This window comes from Canis lupus, chromosome 4 (genome assembly GCF_003254725.2).
Source record: "Canis lupus dingo isolate Sandy chromosome 4, ASM325472v2, whole genome shotgun sequence".
Taxonomy (NCBI): domain Eukaryota; kingdom Metazoa; phylum Chordata; class Mammalia; order Carnivora; family Canidae; genus Canis; species Canis lupus.
In genome coordinates this window covers 17,131,774-17,157,142 of record NC_064246.1, presented here as the reverse complement: position 1 = coordinate 17,157,142, position 25,369 = coordinate 17,131,774, and the positions used below count along the sequence as shown (strand labels likewise).

The window sequence follows — 25,369 nt, the reverse complement described above, 5'->3', positions numbered from 1 at the left end:
AAGTGATAATTTTCTTCTTCATAATGAGTAATAGAAGTTGAAAAAACACAAGGAACAATGACTTTTGGCCCATAATTCCAGGAAATCTACCTGTAACTTGGACTATTATTGATTCCAAATAAAAGCAAAACCTTGTCTAATACAGTATGAAAAATTTTGTTTAAATCAATAATAAACAATTCTTCAGTTACCACTGCTAAATAAAAGAAACATTCTTTCAAAATCAAACAAGATTATTGGGTTTATTTATCTTCCATAAAATAGTTTCTATTTTCTGGTTGAATCTTTCTGGAAACATCTAACATTATACACTTCATAAATCTGTTGTCCTAAAGAGTAACCATGGATCTATTTAAACCCTTTATACTTATCTTTCACGCTTGTTATATTACCTAACACTATTTGGTTTTACCCTGGTTTCATAAGTATGAGGAAAAATTCGTACTTCAAATGTAAACAGACAAGTCATTAAATAAACACATTAACTACATTCCATATTAAATTTGTATCTAATTAGAAAATTGCTACCATCTAAATGAGATCATCTTGGGGCACCTAGGTGTCTCAGTTGGTTAAGTGTCTGCCTTCTGCTGAAGTCATAATCCTAGAATTCTGGGATTGCCCCAGCATGGGGTGCCCCACTCAGCAGGTAGTCTGCTTCTTGCTCTCCCTCTGCCTCTCCCCACTGCTCATGCTACCTCTCCTTCTCTAACTCAAATAAAGAAATAAAATCTCTAAAAAGTAAGTAAGTAAATAAATAAATAAATAAATAAATAAATAAATAAATAATAAGATCATCCTTTATACAGCTTCCTTTTTCCAAGAAAAGCCAGTAAGAATAGTTATTGAATATAAATATTCCTGCATTAACATTGTCATTTCCCTGAGCCCTACACCTCAGTATTCATTTGCTTAATTTCTCCTCTTGGATGTACTCACATTCAATCCAGAGTTGTGCTCCCCTATTAACCTGCTTTTCTTCCTATAGCTCTTATTTCTCTGAATGTACCATAATGCTTCCAAATGCCTAAACAAAAAAGTAAGTAGCCAATCTGAATCATTCTTCTCTCTTATTCCCCATTCAAAATCAATGCCTCAGTCAGGTTAATTCAACTCCTTGATCTTTTTTGTATTCTATTTCACTTTACTGGTTTAATTATGGCATTTGTCATTTCATGCTTATATCCCTGGCAAAATGTGGTGTCTCACTGCCAAGTCATCATGCAGTCATCAAGCTTTCATTGAAAAAATATTTATTAAATAAAAATTATATGCCAGTCATTAGGTCTAGGTGTTGGAATACACTAGTTAAAAAAAATAGATGAAAATTCTTGCTATAATGAACTTTACATTCTGTGGCAATGTCCTGTGTGTCCACAATTGTGCTGCCAAAATATTTACAATTGCAGATTTAACAGTCATTCTTCTTCATTGTAAATCATAGGCTCCTCATTTTCTAAGGAAAAAAAAGCAAATTCTTTACCTGACAAACCCTTTATACCATTTCTTAAGTTTTCTCTTTGCCTCATGCTGTATATTTCAACCTTCTGGGATCATGTGTATTATTTAGTAGTGCATGTTTTGTTTATTCCAGTCACCATGTTGTTTTTTTTTTTTTTCCTGTGGAAAGCCTAACAGTTGTTTATGGAAGACATAATAATATTTGCCAAATATTATCCATGCCTTGATTCCTGGAATAACAAAAGGGACCTAGCAGATATAGTGAAGGTAGGAATAGGGAGATTATCTTGAATTGTCCAGATGAGTCCATCTAATCACAGAGCCTCAAAATACACAAGTATAGAAGAGAAAAATCATAATAAAATGCATTTGACCCACTGTTGTTGGCAGTGATAGGCTAAATACTGATCCTCTGAATATGACTTCCTGATCCCCAGAACCTACAAATATGTTACTTAAATGGTAAAAAGGATTTTGCAGTTGTGATTACATTAATCATCTGGAGATGGAGAGAATGTCCTGGCTTATCCAGGTGGGCCCAAACTAATCTCAAGGGTTCTTGTAAGAGGGAGGCAGAAGGATTGAAGTGACAAAAAGTTGTGACCAGACATTGGAGTGATGTGTTTTAAAGATGAAAGAAGGAGATATAAGCCAAGGAATACAAGAAGCCTCTAGAAGCTGACAAAGGCAAGGAAGTAGATTCTCCCATGAAGCCCCTAGGGAAAAAAGAATACAGCTCTGCCAAAACTTTCATTTTAAAAACTAAATCCGTACTGTTTTAAGCCATGAGTTTATGGTAATGGATTATTGTATCAATAAGAAATGAATAACTGACTTTGAAGATGGAAGAAAATATCTATGAAACAAATAGGCTCTAGAAGCTGGGAACAACCCTTATTAACAGTCAGTAAGAAGAGGGGGATTTTGGTCCTTCATCTATAAGAGACGGAATTCTGCTAAAGTCCCGGATAAGAAGGAAATTCATTTTCCCCAGAGACAAAGGAATACAGCGCTGCAGCCTCCTTTATTTAACCCAATAAGGCCCATACCATACTTCTGACCTTTTGACCTTCAAAACTGAAAGACAGTAATTTTGTGTAGTTTTAGGCGAATAATATGCTATTAATCTGCCTCCTACCCCACCCCACACACATACACACACAACTCTTTTCTAGGTAAATTTCTATTCACTCCTTAGGACTCAGCCATATATCTCAAACTTTAAGATTTTCCCTGTGATCTCTCACCCTCCAATCTAGATTATAGCCTGCTTATATTCTTCAATAACAATCTGTGAAAATAGATCTAATACAGCACTCCATTTACAGAATTTCAAATTATTCTTTGTCCTTTTCATTATATTTTAAATCTTCTGGGAACAGAGGCAATGTGTTTTACTGCTGTTTGAAACATTTCTAGCACAGCAATCATCCATTTGCATCAAATAAAAAATAAATGCATGTATAGAATAATCAACTTGTTTCTTCTGACACAGTTTTCCAAATCATCTTCTAGTAAGTTTGATCTAAATATAGGTGTTTAAAAAATGCTTAGTCCTACTGTAAGCTATGGTAATTTTATTAGCTTACATTATTGGTCAACTTCAACAATTGCTCCCTATTTACATTATATCAACTTAAATATACTTGCTAGGCTTTCAAGTTTATCCATAATTGTTGTCTAGCCTCATTATGCAAATGTAGTCTTCACAATTTTTGACATTTTCTCTAATCTTATCTTTATGTATATACTCATATTTTCCCTTGGAAAAAATAGTTTGTTGATACCTCTCTTGTCAACATTTTTAATCCCTTTTGTTGTAATTTATAACAAAGTATTAAGTAATAAGTAACATACCTGTACTTTATTTTTAATTTCAAATGCTTTAATTTTGTCATCTCCATCAAAGTGTAAGCATTGATTAACTTCTATAATACCATTGATAGTTTGATTTGAATGAGTTTTATTTTCAGTCTTATTAAATAAGCAAATGAAAAGTCCACAATCATTTCCTATGTCTAATACAATAATGAACTCAAAATTCTTGATTAGTACTACACAGAGCTTTGTTTGGAAAAATATTTTTGTTGCAATTTCAAGGTTAAAGAAATTTTTGCATGAATTACATCAGTGTGTACCATGTGTAACAAGTACATTTTTCAGTTTTAGAAATAATTTTGAAAATTTATAATCAAATTAATTCAACACTGAAAGAACTAGACATTAGGCATGGATAGAAGCTTCTTTTACAAAATAGTAAGATTATGATTACTTAAATACATTTTGGAAGCATATATTTCCAATTGCCACAGGAACAATTATTTTAAGTGATTTTGTAACTTTAAGGATATCCCATGTACTAGATACATTTCAAATGCCCTCCTTCCAAACCCCTGACATTTGGTATATATGCTTTTAACCCCCTACTACATTATATCAATGTTAGTTTGCAAGAACAATAGAATACAGTGAAAGTGATGGTATATCCCCTCCACAATTCGATTATAAAAGAAATTATGAATATTCCATCCTGATCTTTCTTGTTTTTCTCTCTAGCAGAAGCCATGAGTATTAATTTCCTAATGCAGCTGTAAAAAATTACCACAAACTTAGTGGCTTAAAGTTTTTTTCTTCTTCTTCTCTCAAATAAATGAATAAATCTTTCTTAAGAAAAGAAAAGATGATGAGCAGCCTGGGTGGCTCAGCGGTTTAGCGCCTGCCTTTGGCCCAGGGCCTGATCCTGGACACCCGGAATTGAGTCCCTTGTCAGGCTCCCTGCGTGGAGCCTGCTTCTCCCTCTGCCTACGTCTATGGCTCTCTCTCTCTCTCTCTCTCTCTCTGTCTCTCATGAATAAATAAATAAAATCTTAAAAAAAAGGCAAAGATGCAAAGTTAATTTGAAACAAATTATTATTTATTATAAATGAAAAATCTAAATAATGAAACAGGGAAAGTCAGTGCTTTTTCATTAAGCATAAAGTTGCATTTTTTAGTTCATTGCAGGGAAAAATGCAATGAATAAAGTTATAAAAAATAATTACACAACAACAATGTAAATAAAATAATAGTTGAACTTGGTTATTTCATATTTTTTATGAGATAATTTTTCACATTTCCCACTGATACTGCCAGGTAGCAGCTAGCAGCTCCCTATGTCGTACAGTTTCCAACAATGGCAATGGCACAATTGGTTGTTAAACCAAATGGCCAGCAAGGGCAACAGTATCAAATAGCTATCCCTGATTGGGCATACCTCACTGACTACTCTCTATTGAAAGAAAAGTGTTAAATTACCTTGGAATTGTGTTTACATGGATTAGAAATTTATTTATTTTTATTTTATTTTATTTTTATTTTTTTATTTTTATTTATTTATGATAGTCACAGAGAGAGAGAGAGAGAGAGGCAGAGACACAGGCAGAGGGAGAAGCAAGCTCCATGCACCGGGAGCCCAACGTGGGATTCGATCCCGGGTCTCCAGGATCGTGCCCTGGGCCAAAGGCAGGCGCTAAACCGCCGTGCCACCCAGGGATCCCTGGATTAGAAATTTAAATAGAAAGTCCACCAAACTATCTTGGTTTATTTAAATAATCTTAATAATAATAATTAAAATAATAATAATTAAAAATAATATCTGATTAAACAATTTTGATAAAATCTTTTTTCCTCAACACATTTATTACTTGAACTGTTAAATAGCTAAATTTCTTTCTTTTGATCCAATTGAGAACATTTTGACATATACATTTTTGTCCTTTGTAACAAATAATTTGTTCTCAACAGATCTGCCTTTCAGAGCTTACATAATCTTTGATGAAATATTAGAAGTTTTGTAATTGGACAAATCTAGATTTAAAGTTCAGTTTCTATTACTTTCTGGCTTTGGTTCCTGGCAACATTTACTATTAAAAACTTACCTTTCTTATCAGTAAAAATATGTAATGCAATCTTATTTATGTCATGAATTATTATGATAAAGTAAAATATCGTTTACAATACACTTGGCAAAGTGCTAATAACAACACCTTTTTATACTGTCATGTGAAATGTTGCACTGGTTAGGTAATTGGAGCAATAGACATTAACTAGGACTCTGCAAACAGTTTACTGGTCATCTTATACATAAAGGAATACAACTTGAGCAACTGCCAGTTGTATTGTAAAAAGGGAAATTGTGGTAACAAGAAACAAGAACGACACCTTTAAAACACACCTGTAGATAGACATCAGGAACTGGAGTGGGGAGCTAGAAGGATTCCGAGGCACCTAAAGTTGTGGCATCCTTCTTGCTTTATATTTTACATCTGCATCATTTTTTTTCTTTGAAGATATGCTTTTTCTTTTTTCAAACTACATCATAGAAATTAGACATTCCAATGTTCCAGAGATTGTAATATTGAAGTTTTAGTTGTGCACATAGATTTACTGGTTGCTTTTCAGTATTCCATATTCCTGGCAGAGTATTTCTGATAATCACGACTTGGTTTGTGTGCCCACCATTTCTCAGATGCCCATGTCAGGAGGCTGGGATCACACTTTGCATGTGTGATCATTGCGGGAGGATCCAGATGCAGTTTTAGGAAAGGTGATGCAGGCACGTAGATCTGAGGACCCAGAGGGGGTCCCACAAGTCCAGCCAAGAGGGTCCTTGGTTTCACACAAGATAGAAATCAAGCTTGAAACTGAGAAAGTGAAAACAGCTATTGAATAGTCTAAGTGACAGTTAGGAAATAGTGTTGCAGTATTGCAGGGTTCTTGTCTCAGGGAGTCCAAGAATGAATCTTGGGGACACAAAAAAGTAAAGTGATAGTTTATTTCAAGTGAAGTTTAGAACAGAATGAAAGCTCTTTAGAGTGAGAGACATTCTCTAATAGGTTGCCAAATGATGTAATTTTGGAACGTTGGTGAGGTCCCAAGCCTATGACCAAGAAAGAATTCTTGAGACATCTTTGGTGCAAAAAGGTGAGTTTATTGAAGCGCAGGGTCCTGGACCTGAAGGCAGAAAGAGCTGCACCGGGGTCATGAGGAGTGGCCCATTATATACCTTCAATTAGGAGGTTAGGGAAAGGGTAAGTCTCTAAGGAATTTGGAAGCAAAATTTCCAGGATCTTGAGGGGGCTAGTTATTGTTAGGAAAAGGTCATTTACTACTGTCTAATAAAACCTTAGTTGGAAAAAAACAAAAACAAAAAAACAAACAAAAAATAAATAAATAAATAAATAAATAATAAATAAATAAATAAATAAATATATAAATAAATAAAACCTTAGTCGTGAGCCCCTTCAGATGTATATCAGTGGGTCATATGCTTGGGGGATAAGTGCCAACATGTATCTTGGGGGTAGAGATAAAGGAAGTTTCCATAGGAATTTTTATATTTTAAGATAGACTCACAGGATCCTCAGGGTATGGGAGTGAGGGAGGGATGGGCTAAGATTGCCTTTTGCCCTAAACAGAGTGTCAATATCCAGGCCTTTAAATCCCTAAAGGAATGTCACTCTGCCTGTTTCAATGACTTGTCAGTAGGCTGTAAGTAGTAAGGAAATTTAGTGATTTTTCTTCTTCCGTGTTTCCCACATCAATAGCAGACAATGTCTGGAAGACTTAGAAAGGAAAAGAGAATGAGTCTTGTCACTTGGAAAGGGGTTTAGGGTACATGTTCCCTCAGGAATCCAGGGTAGGTTCCAATCAAAAGCAAGTGTCAGGTGAACAATAGGTGTTATTCCATACATCACTGAAGGTCGGGGTATTGATGGTATTGTCAGCTGAGGTTTGTTCTAAGCTAATGTCCTGATATGGGTTTGGGATCTGTCTCTTCTTAAATGTTATTAGGTGTTCGGGACCTAAGATAAAACTCAGAGAATGACTAACTTTTGCTTCCCCCTTGAAGTGAGAACATAGCTTCTTTGGTTTATTCAGAGACAGAATATACAACACAAGTAAATAAGGCCTAACAGAAAAATGGCAGAGACCGAGCCTTTCTAAAATGGAGTCCCTTCAGCTTCCCTACATCAGAGGGATATTTAGTGGACCGGACCCACGCTGAAAATAGTGCTTCTTATAAATACATGCACATTTGGGGAATTTCAAAGCACAATGCATTAATCAAATAGATCTCTCAAAGTTTTATTCATTGTTTTTCAGAATTGAGTATATCATTAAAATGTTTATGAATTAAAAAGCTATTATCCTAAATTGAACCTTTAAACTCATGAAATGTGAGCCCTTACTAAAATAAAGATGATTACCACAGTCAGCATGGATTCAGAAAGAAAAGTTTTGCTACACTAATTTTGCTGTTTTCCTTGATAGAGTTTGTGAAGTTTTGGAACATAGGTGAGGTCTGGAGCCGACGATCAAGAAAGAATTATTGAGACATCTTTGGTGCAAAATGGTGGTTTTATTAAAGCACAGGGACTGGACCCGTGGGCAGGAAGAGCTGTTGCCCTGGGTCTGTGAGGCATGGCTGATTACACACCTGGGAGTTAGGAGGGGTTTGAAGATAGTGTATTCTCTAAGGAATTTTGGAAGCAAGGTTTCCAGGACCTTGAGGGGGCTAGCTATTGTTGGGAAAAGATCACTTATTACCATCTAATAAAACCTGAGTCATGAGACCCCTTCTGATGTATATCGGTGGGCCATGTGCTTGGAGGATGATTGTGAACATGTATCTTGGGGGTTTAGAGATAAAGAGAAATTTATAAAGTAATTTTTATATGTCAGGGTAGACTTAGAGGTTCCTGGGGGTCAGGCTAAGATTGCTTTTTGCCCTTAGCAAAGTATGAACATCGAGGCAGTTATGTCTGTGGTGGAATGTCACTCTCCCTGTTTCAAGGACTTGTCAATGTGTTCTGTCCTCACCTAGTCCTCTGTTACCCCATCAGAGTGAGTAAAATGACATTAGGCGTGATATTATAGACTGGATGTACATGTATATCTGATGACGTTTTGGAATATAGGTGAGGTCCAGAGCCGATAACCAAGTAAAAATTCTTGAAACATCTTTGGGCAAAATGGTGGTTTTATTAAAGCATGGGGACAGGACCCATGGGCAGGAAGAGCTGCTGCCCCGGGACTCTGAAGGGGTGGCTGATTATATAGCCTGTAGTTGGGGGAGGTAAGTAAAAGGGAGATTTCAAAAGGATTTTCATGTGCTAAGGAGGACCTACAAGATACTGGAGGCCTTGCCATTATCAAGTTAAAGATGGTTTTTCCCTCTAGGAAGGCATTAAACATTAAGACAATTGGAAGCCTCCTGAGGAATGTCACTTATATCCCACCCTGGGTGAGGGGTCCTTTGTGGGATATCAGTTTGTGCTTTGTCCTCTGCAAGCACTCTGCTCCCCATCATATCCATAGCTCTTGTTTTGTTTTCTTGTTATTTCTTTAACTGTCTGATGGAAATCTCTACTTGTAAAAATGATGAGTCTTTCTTTTTTCATCATTCACTCGTGAGTTATATTTAAAATTTAAATTTTACAGTTAAAAGTATGAAGAAAAATCAGTCTTTTTCTATTTTGGAATTTTTATGCCCAAGATTGCAAATCCGAGATACCACCAAGGAGCCGATACCAATGCAAACACACGAGAGTTTATTTACAAGCTAGAGCCTGGGTCCAAGTGTACCCGATGCAGTGGAGCAGGGACTTGGACCCCGAGACTAAGAGGCATAGCAGCTTTATAGGGGCCAGTGGCCCATGGGATACACAGAAAGTTGCACAGTCATGTCGGTCCACACGCAGGTGGCCGAGTGAATTACACCTTACCCTATAGTATCCATTTGAGCTGGCCCATTACTTTGGTCAGAATCCGTGCGCAGTTTTGGGGGGCACAAAGCAGGGTTACATTGTTATGAGCCGGTTTCCGATTAGGGTGTGCCCAGCAGCTTGACTAGGGTGGGGCAGCGCCTTAAGCAATAAGCAGGTTATGTGGGGGTCACACAGGAGGTGGCAGGTGCAGCACAAAATGGAGTTAGTCCTGCTCTGCTTGTCCAGGGGTAGGGGATTTTTGTTAAATTTCCTGAGTCCCACAGAATTAGCCTTGAAAGGACTTTGCAGGATTGAGAAAAAAAAAATAGTGGTATCTACTAAATGACCAATAATGAATGTAAATATTGTTGTTATGCCACAATCACAAGCAAAATATGCAACTTTTTGTTCATTAAAAATCCATTCATGCTAATATTCTTTCATTTTTTTTTCAAAAGCCAAGACAGAGACTGAAAAAGAAAGAGAAGGACTGGTTTTTCCTCCTTAATTTATCAATACTTTTATCACCTTCTTTCAGTTTCTTTATTTCTCTTCTATAAAATTTTTATGGAAATTAGCTTTTTTTTAGAGAGGACATTTGTCCACCAATAGTTCATATCAAGAATTTCACTTAACTCTGGGTTGAATAATGATAGACAGCAAAGCTCTCTTCCCTAAAAGTGTTCCTCTACCAGGTGTGGTAAATGTGTGACTAATGATTACTGCTTCCTGCTGTGTCTTGCTTAGTTTGGTAATTAGCTCCCTCAGCTGCTCTCATTGTAAATGAAGGGGTCCTAGTGAGTCATTTAAAGAGGCTGAATGAATGGATAATCCATCATGTAGTCTTTTTGAAAAAGCCCATTTATAGGGGAAGGCACACTAGGTGGTAAGTAAGGTTCAGCAGGAGAACTTGTCAAAACATAATCTAGTTTTGTTTGCATTGGATATTTTCAAAGTCAAACCTCAGAGTCTGTTATTTGGAGTTTTAATGTCCTTCCTTGTTCCACCTTAAGACTGATAACATTAGAGGAGGAAAGCATGGAGATTAAAATATACATGTGCCAAACTTCTGAATATGTCCTTAGTTATAACAGATATTTGGCAAAGAAGAAACTGTGAGTATGTCTTGCAATCTGAGCAATATGTTAGAAATAATAACTGAATTTGCAAACCTGCTTTAAAAGACAGAGGGTTATACCTGTGTCTATGAGAAAACTATCAATTCATTTAGTGTATTGTTTGAAGCCTTGGCTTGTTTTATTTGTTTTTAACTATTTATGGTATGCTTTGTTGTTTCTGAATTTTGTGCAAATGCTGCAAATTTTCTCAGTGGAATTGGGGATGGAAGATAATGCACATCACAGCAAAAAATGTGCTGACCATCTTAAACAGATGAAGAAGACTCTGTGAAAGACTATTTTAATAGGAATGAAAGGCCAGGACTAAGTCTGAACTTAAAGCAGGGTGGTGGTAGTGATGTAGTTTTAGAGGTGAGGTTGGGTAAAGTGAGGTCTGGAGCTAAAGACCTAGACCCAATTCTTGATATGCCTTTGGTGCAAAATGGTGGCTTTATTAAAGCAAGGGGACAGAACTCTTGGGCAGAGAAAACTGGTGCATCGGGGTTGTGAGAGTGGTTGATTATATACATAGGAATTGGAGGTAGGAAAAAAAGAGGTTTCAAAAGAACTTTCATATGCTAAAGAGGACCTACAAGATACCTGAGGCCTGGCCATCATCAAGTTAGGGTTATTTTCCCTATAGTAAAGCATTAACATTAAGACAATTGGCAGCTTTCTGGAGGAATGTCACACATATCCCACCCAGGATTGTGTGTGGGGCCCGGTGGGTGGGGTGGGGGTGGGGTTGCAAGGTGTCAACTTGTGCTTTGTCCTCAGCTTGCCTTCTGCTCCCTCATCAGTAGGCTTTAAAGCTTGGCATAAGCTGGTAGGAAAGTACTGTAGGATAGAAATCCATCTGAATTTGCTAATTGGCTTTAAGATAGGTGGTAATTTTACAACTTGGAGCAAAGCATTCATCAAACCAAGGCTTTCTACTCTCTCTCAGAAACCAGGAGATGGAGTGCTATCTCCTCTCAGGATGACATTCCTAGGTTGTGAAACTGGCTAGAAGCTTTAAAAAAAATTGTGTGGACATCTCAAAGAAGCAGAGAAAAGAATTGTAAATTTTCTAAAGTAAATGTTCTAAGAAAAGGGAGATTAGAGCCTAGTGTCAGGAGGAAGACTGTCTAAGTTGTAGTAAAGTTCTGGGGAAATTAAGTTTCATAGTCATGGCCTAGGGAAGGGTATACTAGGGACTTCATCTTTATTTTCAACTTTTAGTTAAAAATGTAAATATAGAAAATATGAGAATATTTTAAGATTTATGAAGGCTTTGAGATATTGAATATATTATTTACCTACGGTGATTATGATATTAACTATTCCATATGTCTGCAATATTACAAAATTTAACATCATTTCTTCATAAACTTAAAGTGACTAACCCGATTTTGATAAATATTTTATACTTATAAATGATCTATGTATAAATTTATATTATATAATTGATTTGGTCATGTAATATCTGGGGAAATTCATTTGGCTATTTGACCTTTGGAAATGTTGATTATTAAAGGCAGTTATTATGTGTTAAGTACTTTCTGTGGTCAGCTTCTACAGTAAGAGTTTATTAGCACGGTCTCACCAAATCATTATAACAATAAGTATTATTCCAGATTTACAGATAAGAAAGAAATGAAAGCTTGTCCAAGGATACAGAGGTAACACAAAGAATTATCTCACTCACCTTTGGCTCTTTTGACTGCACACTACTCTGGCTCCAGACTCCATCTTCACTCTTGTAACAACTGATTTCTCCAGTGAGATCTTAAACCTATATCTCAACCCAGTCTATGACAAAACACATGTAAATTCTATGCAATTAAATCATTGCCATGCTTCTTAAGATTCTGAATGCATTATCTATCACAAAGAATAATCTGATGGTTATCTTTTAAAAAGAATTAAATTCTACCTTTTCTTAACCAACAAAAAAAGCCTCAGTGCATACTATAAGAAAAATTAAGTACAAATTGAAAATGACACTTGAATCTTACTGCTTTATTAAGGTAGGGCAGTAGGACCCAATGTTATCTAATGTACATGGAAACTCTAAATCTTAAATTCAAAACACGCTAACATTTGGAAGATTTCAGAAAGACATGCAAAATGGTAGGACAATTAGCATATGATCCAGACAACCTAACCTTCTTACATTAATGCTGTGGACATTGTCCAGGTAAGACTCACAGCTGCTGTCGATACTATTTTCTCTTACGGATATAGCATCAACAATTATGTTTAAAACTATTTTCAGAGCCAAGTATTCTTTCTGTGAACCCTCCACATGCCCCCCCAAAAAAAGAAAGAAAGAAAAAAGGAAAGAAGGAAAGAAAGAAAAAGAAAGAAAGAAAGAAGAAAGAAAGAAAGAAAGAAAGAAGAAAGAAAGAAAGAAAGAAAGAAAGAAAGAAAAGAAAGAAAGAAAGAAAGAAAGAAAGAAAGAAAGAAAGAAAGAAAGAAAGAAGGAAAGAAGAAAGAAGGAAAGGGCTTTGTTCTCAATTGGATGAATGGCAAATATTTGTTCTCTTGTTTGCTAATAAAGATAAGTGAAAAGGTGTGTGAGTAAAAGCACTTAGTAACTTCTTAGTGATCAGTAGGTATTGTGAAGTGAGTTGTTTGATGTAACTATCAATATTCAGCAATGTAACTCTTTTAAAGGTACTAATGACTGAATGAAGATGAAAAGCAGTTTTATGCTGGCATGTGTACCTATGAACAGATCTATTGCATAATTCTGAAATGAAAAGGCGGATAGTAGTAGGTTGTGTGCATGCTGGAGAAGGCATTACATAAAGATATGGTTTGTGAAATAGAAGTAAAATTTGTCTAATAAGCAATTAGAAATTTGGATTCTATATCCGGCTTAGCTACCTAATTCTAGCTTTCAGGTTTTCAGTGTCTTCATTCAGAAGGCCGTCACACGTAGGGATTAAGAACATTTCAGTGGTCCTGAATCTTAGTACCTGGTCTGCCATTTACCTTTAAGTCTAATTAGCTGTGTCTTTTGAATAGTAAAACAGTAGTCATTTTCTTGTAGGATGGCTTTGAGAATTAAATGAGATATGGGTTTAGAGTACCAGGTACAGTATCTCATACACTGCTGTCAATAAATATTAGCTGTTGCTCTTCGGAATAGAGATAACAGTCTTTGTTCCATTACCCATTATTATTTTGTAAAGATTTAAGGGTGAAATGGATTTAAGTTTAGTTTGTAATGTTAGGGGAATGTTACAACGCACATTTTAAAAATCATCATTCTTATTAAATCCTCTATTTATTCAAAAGTCCAATATAGCAAAAATTATTCAGCTTTGTATGGGGCAGATAGTGTACTTCCCTTATGCAGTTTCTCATGATTTATGTCAGAATGGAATGTATACCAAGTTGGAATTTAAAAATGCACTTGCGTATAATGACTATCATAATTAGCCCAGTTTCAGAAATAAAAATCTGTTTCTGTTGGCAATACTCTGGTCAATTTAGTTCTTCTAATTAAATGATATTTTCTCTCTCACTGTTTATTGAAGTGATCGTTTGTAGATCAGCAGTAACAACTTTAAGTAGGACACTTAACTGGGATATTTAGCTATCTTTTTGATACCCCCTTGAGTTTAAATAGCTAATATACCTCATCTGGAGACACAGATTCTTTTCAGTGGGACTAAGTTGTGCTTTCACTACTAGTTTCATATGAAATATTGATAAGGAGACTAGATGAAGGAAGAAAAGAAAATGAAAACAGTAAAAACCTATTGTTTTCTTGTAGATATGATGATATTCAGAATGACTTGGCTTGATGACTAATGGAGTACCTATGAGAATGAATTTAGACTTGATTCCAAAAGTAATGCTAAGCCACTAAAAGATTTTCTCAGAAGAGCAACACGATCTGTGAACTTTACCTTTAATAGTCAAGTGCCTACCTACACAGTTGCCATGAATGAAGAAAGGCACAAATATGATACTTGATCTTCCATTTTTGTAAGAAACAATATACTACCATTGAAATAAACCTTTATCTTTGTCTTGGTGTCACTTAAAGTGAGTGAATCAACTTCATTTCTAGTTATCTCCAGAATATCTTAATTAGGATTAAGTAATTTAATTAAGTATTAAGAAAGAAAGCCATTTGCAAAGACTTAGTAGAATTATTTAAAAATAATCTGTCATGAAAAAGATATTTCACTTCATTTCACTGATAAAAATGAGTAGATTTGTTGAGAACATTCAATGTATTTGTATGTTCATTGATAAAACTAATGAAATTAAGACAATATGTCAAGGCATTATAATTTTCAGTGCTATAAACATTTCTTACTTTATATACTAGGGCAGTTTTGCCATATCCTTAGATATGCCCATTCTCCTTTTCCACTTGTACAATTATTATGTGTAAAATATGATCCTATGAACACAAACTTGTCCCTAGGCCAAGCATCTGATGGAGAGAAATACTAAAAAGGAGAAAAGGAATTTACAATACATTTAGGCTCATCTTTCAGGGATGACTACAATTTGTACACCCAGTGTTCTAGAAAACAGTATTTCCCATCACTAAAAGTTATCTTTTTTTGCAGAGTATCATATAAACAGCATCCTACAAGATATAGCTTTTGCAATCTGTCTCCTTTTACTTGCAAAATACAGTTAGGATTTATCTATGTTGCTACATGACTCAATAGTTTATACCCTTTTTAATGCTGCATAATATTCCATTTATTGAATATAGCAAAAGATGTATGTGTTGTTCCCACCTTTGGACATTTATAGTAAAATTTCCACAAATGTGCACATACAGGTTCTTGTGTGAACATAAGTCTTCACTTTTCTTTGGTAAACAGGTAGGCATGGGATTGCTGGGTCATTGGGTAACATATATTTAACTTTATAAAAATGTCAAAAAGTAACTACCATTTCTCTTTTTCACCAGATTGTATGAAAGTCTGGAAACTCAACACCTACACAATCAGTTAGTATTGTCAGAATAGGTATGTAGTAGCATCTTGTTTTAATTTGCAATTTTCTAATGACTACTGCTGTTGAGCATATTCTTGCATGCTTATTTGCCATTATTTGGTGAGGTATCTGTTAAGACATTTTGCTGAACTTTGTATTTTTTTCTGATTTCTTACTGAGTATTGAGTTTGAAAGTTCCTCATTCTATATTTGTTATCATAAGTGCAATTTGCAAATATAATTTCTCTGAGTTCACGGTCTGTCTTTTCATTTTCTTAATAGTGTCGCATATCAGAAGTACTTGATTTTTCATTTTTAATGAATATCTCAAGTCTTTAGTGAACATGGTAGCATAGACATTTTTCCTGTTTATTTCTAGAAATTGTATAGTTACATTTTACATTTAGGTTTATATTCCATTCTGAGTTAACGTCTGAATAATTTGCAAGATATAGGTGAGTTTTCTTATATTTTTGTGTTTACACTCAACAGTTCTAGCACAATTTGTTAAAATAGTTACCTGTTCCTTAGTTAATTGGCTTTGATCTTAATTACAATTCAGTTGACTGTGTTTGTGTGCCTGTTTCCAAGCTCTGTGTTCCATTCCATTCTGCTGTGTGTCTATACTATAACCAATACCAAGTTATTTTTATTACTATAACATTAAAATTATTTGTTTGCTTCTATTATATTGATTTCTGTCCTTCATCATTGCATTCTTTATGTTTGCTTTTGATTTAATCTGTCCATCTTTTTTATAGTTTCTTAATATAGAAAGTATAGTCACAGTAAAAATAAATGCTATAAATTTTGTAATTTAAAAAAGAGAAATATATTGGTTTAAAAAATAACAAGGTCCAGATTTTCATGGAGAAATAAAAATGGTTTTATTGTTGCATATGTACAAAATAGAATTTCATAGATGGACAAAACATATTGAATTGTGGCTACATATATTAACAGGAAATTCTTTTAAAAATATGTGAAATAAAGCAAATTAAAATACTGGTATAAATGGGAGAGCTAGCAATCAGGAAACTGATGTGCGGTTGTTTGGAAGATCATCAATCCCTATAGAGAGCTGTTGATAAAAGGCAGAAGCTGCCACAGCAGTGTTTGAGTTAAGATCCACAAATTTGCAGCCTCTTTCTACCTTTGATTATTAGCCATGAAGTCAACCATCTAGACAAAGAACAGCATTAGAGAAAGATGATAATAGGTGGGTACTGTAAAGTTGGGAGGGGATTTTATTTTTTAATGAATGAAAGCATGAGAGAGAAATAGAACTGGCTTCTTGTATAATAATGTAATAATGACTATTATAAGACAACTTCATTCTTTTCAAAATGTTGGCATGTTACATGATGTCATTTTAGTTTCAAAGAATGTGCCGGGGTGGAACATTTCAGGCTGGTAGTGTTACATAAGTTTTTTTAACAATGTCATTTGATCTGTTTCCTCATTTAGGTATTTACAAAACTGTGACTAAAACTCCGGTCCAATTAACTTGTGGTGTTGTGAATTTATTTCACTTTATTGTGAAATTCAAAATTTCTCAACCTAAATCTGTCAAAATCTGACAAAGTTGCATGTCAACATTTGCCTTTTAAATATGCAGCACAGAGTATTTGGATTTTTAATTAGCAAAGTGTTGCTTGAAAAACAAACAAAAGTTTATCCAAGAAATTTTGAAAAGCTCTTACTCAATCTACTATTTGGCATTACTCCTAAAAGATTAAAATTTAACTGTTAGTGATCACATTTTCTCTGGATTATTTATCCCTTTAATTCCCACCATATGTTGTTTGTTGCTATTACCTATTTCTTCTAGTTCTTTCTGAGAAGCCGAATGGCAAACTCTAAACACAGATGTCCAGAAAATGACATGTGTGGGCATTCAGCATTCTCATTTTAGATGATACTTAAGTTTTGTTTTTTGTCACTAAAAGTGTTCACATGAAATAACCTCATTATTCCAGGGGACACTGATTCATCAGATTTTTAATAACCATCATGCTTCTTTGTATCTCACACTCTTCGTCAATAACTGAGGTTACTATTTTTATAAAAATGGCATATGCATATATTCGTCATCAAGTAGGACCAAAAAAGTAAATAAAAAACAAAAGAAAAAAGTCACTAAAAATCTCATAACATCACAGAATATTTTTTCAAGACATACAGAGATATACAGAGATAGATGGACAGATGAATGGATGAACAGATGGAAGATGGATGAATGGATGAAATTAAGAGCTCCCTCCACTTTCACCTCCAGAAGATCTCATTTAGTTCTGTGGCTTTAAATAGCATTAACTTCCTACCAACTCCAAAATGTATATATTTCAGTAAAAGAAACCATGTTTCCTGATTTCGACCACTTTACCATCAATACCAGCAATAATGCTAAGTTTCTCTTAATGCTTCTCCTTGACTACTTCAGTAGGCTTCTGGTCTCCCTGCTTTACCTCTTTCTTTCATGGGATTTCACCAGAGTAGTGAGAATTGCCCATTAAAATAAAAATCAGACCTTCTTATTCCCTCACTCAAAACCATAATAGGGCTTCCTGTCACCTTTACAATAAAACGCAACTCAGTGTGGCATATGTGGTCCTGCCTGTGTCCCTGAGCTGAGAGTATCTTCAAACAATTCCCCTTTGGCCCACTCAGATTCATTCATACTGAGACGTTAGGTCATTTCTTCTCAGGGCCTTGGCACTTGCTCTTTTCTCCACCAAGAATGTTCTTCCCTGGTGTTTTTTTATGCATTGCTCCTGTATTTTATTAGATTTTTGCTAAAATATGACTACAGAGAGGAATTACCTGAGCATCCTAAAATAGCCAGCTCCATGTCTTATCTCTTACCCCACTGTCTTTCTCTTCCTAGCATTTATATTTACTGAGAATTATATCGTATGATTATTTGGGTAATGTCATTGAATGTGTTCCCTGTAGAATGCAAACTCTATAGGGACAGGGAATAAGGTAATTTTACCGGCAACAACAGAGTGGCACCTAGTGAGCATAAAATAAATATTCATCAAATGTTAGGAATTTAAAGATTGATTAAATCAAAATCTGCTCTATGTTATTTTTCAAATAAAAATATTGAACTGAATCCTTATTTAACCAAGTATAAATAAATTAATATTGAAAAAATGGTTAAAATAAAGCTTTAATTCTTTGTCAAAGGAGATGCTAATTTTGAGATTCCTCTGCAGTTTAGAAAATGTAAAGGTTTTAATCATTTTTGAAAAAAATTCTATCACTGTCTCAAGTAATATCTACTGATATCAAAATGAAATATGATGGGATCACTACTCTTATTTTTATTTCCAATTCTTGTTCTTCCTATCAATGACATTTGGGTTAAATATTACTTTTACAAAATTATTTTTTGTAAAAAATTACATTTTCCCCTGATGCATGATGGTTACAGACGTTTAGGCTTTGTTTATATATGAATAGATTTATCTTTTAAATCATGGTTTCTCTTTTTTGAACTAGCTCATTGTCATTTTTATTAGATTGTTGGGTTCTATTTGTCTAGCTTTTTGCAGCTTTTTTTTTATGAATGTCATAATTATGTTCTAAGTTAGAGTATACTTAAACATGTTTGCATACTTGAAAGTCAACTGTGTAGAAAAATATTAAATTTTATTTTAATTGTGCCAGAATTTTCTACACTCACTCAACCATCCTGGTTTGTATTTCTATACAGAACTATGAAGACTATTTAATGTTTCACCCTTTATTATACTTTATTGTCTCTGTATTGACATTACAAATACTTGCCAATATTTGGTTCTCCTGATCTTCTGGGAACACAGATGACTATACTTCCCAACTTGATTGCTGAAAAGGAAGACCATATGAGTAGTTCTAACCAATGGGATATGAGAGAAGGTGATAAACAAAACTTGGCAAAATTATGAAAAAGAGTTAATTGACATATGCTACTATGACAAGGAGCCACCATGTTCTAATTGGTAAAGCTAATGGATTGTGATTCAGAGCCCACTGTCAATCTACAGTTTGAACCACATGAAACTGTTTTTACTTGACCATTTTTATCCAGAAAATGGCAATCAATCTCATATATTTCAATGAACATGTAGCCTGGATTACAAACAAAGCTTTGTTAGACTATGGCATTAAAATTTAGGGTTAATTTGTTATCAAAGTTATCCCACTGGTATAAATCCTGTATGTGCTTACTTGCTTGCTCTCTCTCTCTCTCTCTCTCTCCATAAATATCAATAGTTGATAGATAGATGATAGATAGATAGATAGATAGATAGATAGATAGATAGATAGATTTTTTTTTTTTAATAAGACATGCCCTTTGAATTTTCAGGATCAAGTTTCTTTTTCAGGAAACTTATCTTTTATCTTTTATTTAATTCTTCAACATGCTTTCTTTTCCATTTGAACTGTATTCTTTTGGAATTTCATATTTTTAGGGGCATTTCTTTTCTCTGTATTATATAACAATCATTTTGTCTCAGGCTTTCTGAGTGTCTCAGTGGATTGAGTGTCTGCCTTTGGCTCAGGTCATGATCCCAGAGTCCTAGAACAGAGACTCTTGTCTAGCTCCCTGCACAGTGGGGAGTCTGATCTCCCTGTCTCCCTTTGTCCTTGTACTTTCTCTCTTGCTCACTCTCTCAGATAAATAAAATCTTTTTAAAAGAATCCATCATTTTCTCTCAATTTTATGTTATTTTAAAATTTTATTTACTATGATTTATTCAGATTTATCCATTATAGCAACATTTTTACAATTATTGTTTTTGTCTGTTTAATTTTCAATTGATTTTTATTTCTTTTATTTTCTATTTTTGCTTCTTTTTTTTTTTTTCTTTTTTTTTTTTTTAATTTTTTTTATTTTTTTATTTTTTTTTTTCTATTTTTGCTTCTTATTTCTGAAAATATCTGCTCTTTACATTGTTCTACTATATATTTTTCTGTTGAGTTTTTTCATGTTTTTTTCTCTCTTTCTTTTAAAAGAAATATCACGTCTGTAATCCCATTGTAAGAATGGTGGATGTTCTATCTAATACCATTGTGTTTCCATGAGTAATGCCTTTTATGGTATATGGTGTTTTATAGCAGTGTGTTAACATTTCTTAAAATTCTGATTCTTATCTTTAAGGTGGACCCAAGAGTGTCTGAAGAGAAGTGGAGTGGAGAGGTAAGCAAGGGTAGTAGTAGAGAGATTAGGAATTGGTGCAGGCAATAGTGTCAATTCAGTGTCATTGTTTTGAGCAACCTCTAACAAAATGTTTATATTTCTTTATCTTGAGTTGTGTCTACACTGGCTTTGAGGTAAATCAAATCACCCTGTAAGTCACAGTGTTTCTGTGTTTGTATCTTCAGCTCATTGTTTTCTCTGCCTCCTTTTTTGCGGTCACATTTGACAAATTCTAAAACTAGGTACTAGTTTGTATATAATAAACACTGGTTGTTCACATACTTTCTCTAAAATCTCTACTTTGTGGGTCCTTAATGTCAAACTACATCTCTACAGGATATTTCCTATCATCAGCCCCACATCCATTCTTAGCTAACACTAATGTGAACTCAGTAAAAAAAAAAAAAATATTTGGTTCCAATCTATTACTGGTAAAAGTGTTGTTTAATTCAGGATTCAACATTATTTTCAAATTGGGATGGGCTTTTTATCACAGCATGACAATAATTAGAATTAGGAAGAAAGAGTTAACTTACAGATATGGAACAAAGTGATAGATTTTGATAAAATTTTCAAATGCCAAATGGTATTTTGAGAAGTAGATAAGATGTAGTGACCACTGCTCAAATTAGGGAATTGCTGGAAGTAAGTGGAACAGACTTAAATTTTAAAAAATTGTTTATGACGCAATATTGGAAAGTAAAGCAGACTCTAAGTAAGACTACTATGATAAAGTAAAACGATTGTATAGATTGTTAGAAGAATTCCAATGTGCAAAATGAAAGAAAAATAGGCCTTAGACATAATATAGCAGGCACTGACAATGATTAGGACAGAAAGGTCTGAACAAAATCATAAAAATAAACAATAAAAAAGTGTAAGGAATTGGGAAAATTAAGGTATTTTCCTATTATGTTATTATTTCCTATTATGTTGTTTATTTTCACACTATGGTTACATGTGAATAAAATAAACCTTGATAAAATTAAAGGGCATCTCAATCTTCCCCTTTTAAAAATACCTGACTGCATAGTATCAAGAATCCAGATTTGTAAAAACACAAACTCTTTTCCTTCTGCACCATTCATGTTAGAGGTAGAAACTGCCAAGATATACCAACTAGGCTGACATTCCTGAATTCTGGAAATGGTGTACTATGAGATTTAGTACTGTCCTCCAAGTGGCACAACCAAAAAGTAATAGATTACAAAGCAAGATGAAATCTTAGGTTTTGAGTCGACTGATGAATAACGGTGTGATTTAGAAGTAATTAAAGAGGTCTTGTGGTGAAAGCCTAAACATTTGCCCTAAAAGCTTATAGATCATATAGACCACACACTTTCCTAAGATACTTTAAGATAAAGAACAGGCAAGGAGGAGAAGAAAGGGAAGGTGAGGTAAGAAGAGAAAGAAGAACAAATGAGAGGGAGCAAGTTCTTGTTTTGTTTTGTTTTGTTTTTTTGTTTTTTTTTGTTTTTGTTTTTGTTTTTGTTTTTGTTTAGCTCTTGGGATAATGTACGAGCTGAAAGGGATTCTCACATAATCATTCTGGCGGACTTGTGGCAGAATGCAACTTTTTCTTCAATTCACCAATTTACAATGTACTATTCCAGTATTTTCAGTCTTGACATCACCTAGATTAGAGTTATTGAGGTTGTTTTTACATAGTGTAGATTAAGCCACATTCCACAAAATTCCCAGGTGATAATTATGCACAGGTAGATCAGATAAAGAAAGATTAAGTGAGAAACTGCAAAAATAGTATAGAATATACATGGCATGATTAATCAAGTGTGTATTTTAATGATATATACTCTTTTAAGAATTGGTTGACCATGATGATGAAATAATTGTTGAAGTTGGATATTCCCCACCAAGTAAAGTAAATTAAGTTCATAGAAAACATACAACAAACAAAAAATATTATCATGTTGATATGTATGGCAAAAGTGAGTTTGCTATTTTTAAATCTATGCTGTAGAACTCAGCCAAATTAATGTATTTACAATTATGTAATTCTAGCAAGTTTACCTACCAAATTCTAAACAAGTCTCTGTGAGAAAACAACATTGGCATTTTCCTTGATATTTTTAGTATAGTTTGCCTATTGATCCTGAACTACTAAAAATGTACTATTTTAGAGAAAGTGTATGGATATGTGAAAGGCACATATTTCACTTCAGGTTTAATTTTATTTAAAGAGGTTGATTTAGGGGCACCTGAGTGGCTGAGTCTGTCAACTGTCTGACTCCTGATGTCAGCTCAAGTCAGGATATCTCAGGGTGGTGACATCAAGCCCTGCTTTGGGCTTTGCCCTCCGCAGGGAGTCTGTTTCTTTTCTGCTCCCTCACTCTCTGCTCACATGCACATGCACATGCTCTCTATCTCAAATAAATATTTTTTTATAAAAAGGTCAGTTTAAGTCTATATACATAGTTGTCTGAATGCTAACAGACAATCCATGTTTTTTTTTTTTTTTTTTTTTTTTTTTTTTTTTACAAGTGTTCTATTTTATCCTGTGCTTGGCTTGGTGGGGTGATTCAAAATGTGGTGGATCTTCTTTTTCTTTTTTTTTTTTTAAGGTTCAGTTTATTTTATTTTATTTATGATAGTCACACACACAGAGAGAGAGAGAGAGAGGCAGAGACATAGGCAGAGGGAGAAGCAGGCTCCATGCACCGGGAGCCCAACGTGGGATTCGATCCTGGGTCTCCAGGATCGTGCCCTGGGCCAAAGGCAGGAGCCAAACCGCTGCGCTACCCAGCGATCCCTATTTTTCTTAATCTTAATATAGGCATTAAGGATTTTGCTTGTGTGAGGAAGAAGCAAACAATTTGGGTCTGATTGCACACAGAACCAACTTATTTGCCATTTCTTTAATGCACAATAAAGTCATTAAAGATTAATAAATATCAGAATGATTTTTTCAGAAGTTAGAAAGTCTCTTAACATGCATCATTCTCCTACACACTTAGTTTTTAAGAATTCAGAAGCTGACAATTGTGATTGCAAGTTTATATTTTTATTCTGACACAACTTCAACTCCAGAAAATATTATTTTTTGGGTGTATATATCCGTGTGTTTTTCTGTCTCTTTATAGCCCAGTTGCAAAGATCATTTTTGTCCATTGTTAAATATTTTGAAATGTACATATGTAAAAAAAATTGCTATCTCTACACATGTCACAAGGCATCTATGTGTTCATAGTTCAAAATACTTGCCTAAACTCAATTTTTTTCCTAAACTCAATTTAATAATATTATTTCCATGACATATTACCTCTGTATACAAGTCATCAAGATTTTGGATTCCTTGGAAAATAACTGACTATATTTTACTTGAAATATAACACATCTATGCCAGGTCAGAAAATCTTTCTCTTGTCATATCAAGATAAATTTGGCAAGTACCTACTTATTAAAGACATATAGTTGAATACTAAGTTTTTAATAACTCATAAATTCTAGCTAAAATTTTTATTCACTGAAATCTCATATGGAAAAGTTATAGAATTTTAAGACAGCATTTTCTTAAAATAATTTCTGTGATATTCTAATTCATGTAGAAGATAGGATCTTACTTTAGAATCATACTTTGTTTATATTCCTTTTCCACGTAAATATCATGTTTCTTGTGAAACTATGATAGAATGGAGAGAATAGGTGGAGTATTTGAATCCGTGCCTCCAGATGCTTAGATTGAACTTGCCTTAAGTAAAATCAATTAGGATAAAGAGGTAAGAGCATTTCAATTTTATATTACTTTATATTACATTATGTTACATTACTTTGGCTCCAGAACAATTTTTTTTTTAATAAAGAGAATTGGACAGATCCAATGTGAAATTTAAGAAGCTATGCTGTCTTCATGATCAAGTTACTTCAGACTAATAATCTGATCTTATTCTTCTCTGTCTTGGCACTTTGAGGCTGAGTGCAAATAATTTAAAGGTAAACTAAAGAAAGATCTTAATGCTAGAACAGAGATATTATCTTCTCCAATCACTTACATTGACTTTGGAGCCCACCCTGATCTGCAAAATCTTCCCAAAAAAGTTGCCTGGACCCAAGCCATCCTTAGTCACAAAGGAGAAACAAGCACCTATGGATACCTTATTGTATAACAAAACCCTTCATGTTATAATATAAGGCTTTACATTTATGCTTCTCCAACAATTCTGACTTTGGTTGATATCAATGATCCTTCTTCTTAGAAGGAGGTTGAGCACAAGTGTATTTATGGTGCACATCTCACAGGTTGTATATTTACATTTAAGTCTGGGCTTTCCTTCTACACGACTTTTCAAAGTTATCAATCACACTGTGTATAAGAGATAGATACACTGATTAAAAAAGCAGATATGCCTTTTCAAAGAAAGTTGAGATACTGGAAGAACTAAAGTTTCACTTAAGAAAACCAAACTGCTTAAAATTAAACCATTTTTATGGATTCTATTTGGATGATTCAATCAAAGGTATGATTAATCCATTTGAGAGTAACCGAAAAACCCATTGATTTTCTATAAATAAAACAATGGCAAAATGTTTGTTCAGTGCCTAGAGGTATAAATGTGGCATATTGTTAGAATATGTTTCAATCCTAAAATGTTCTGTTTGGCCAATGTATGTTCAATTAAATCATCATTACCATGTGTTTTAAGAAAAAACCTGTAAGAATAAATGTAAGCTTTCTGAAAACACAGTCTAAATTCATTAAAGTTTCATTTTTATCCTTATTTTAAAGTGATGTGTAAATTGAGCATTTATACAGTTACTTTAGAGGTTGATTTATTTCAAGCTTTTAGGAGAGACAAAAATGTTTGAAATTCTGACAGCTTTTTCATTGGGACCACGCTATGAAGAACTTACCTAAGTACTGGCACACTACTTTTTAA

The 25,369-nt window shown here is 34.0% G+C and overlaps 1 long non-coding RNA gene across 6 annotated transcripts in view; it reads left to right on the top strand.

Moving 5' to 3' along the window:
- Window positions 1-607: 607 nt before the first annotated feature.
- Window positions 608-25,369, top strand: part of LOC112651794 (uncharacterized) — a 70,950-nt gene continuing 46,188 nt past the window's right edge. For all 6 annotated transcript variants that reach the window (XR_007410130.1, XR_007410132.1, XR_007410128.1 and 3 more), the window contains exons 1-4: window positions 608-741; window positions 15,258-15,315; window positions 20,436-20,474; window positions 24,124-24,211. This is a non-coding gene — a long non-coding RNA (uncharacterized LOC112651794). The remainder of the gene's footprint in view (window positions 742-15,257; window positions 15,316-20,435; window positions 20,475-24,123; window positions 24,212-25,369) is intronic.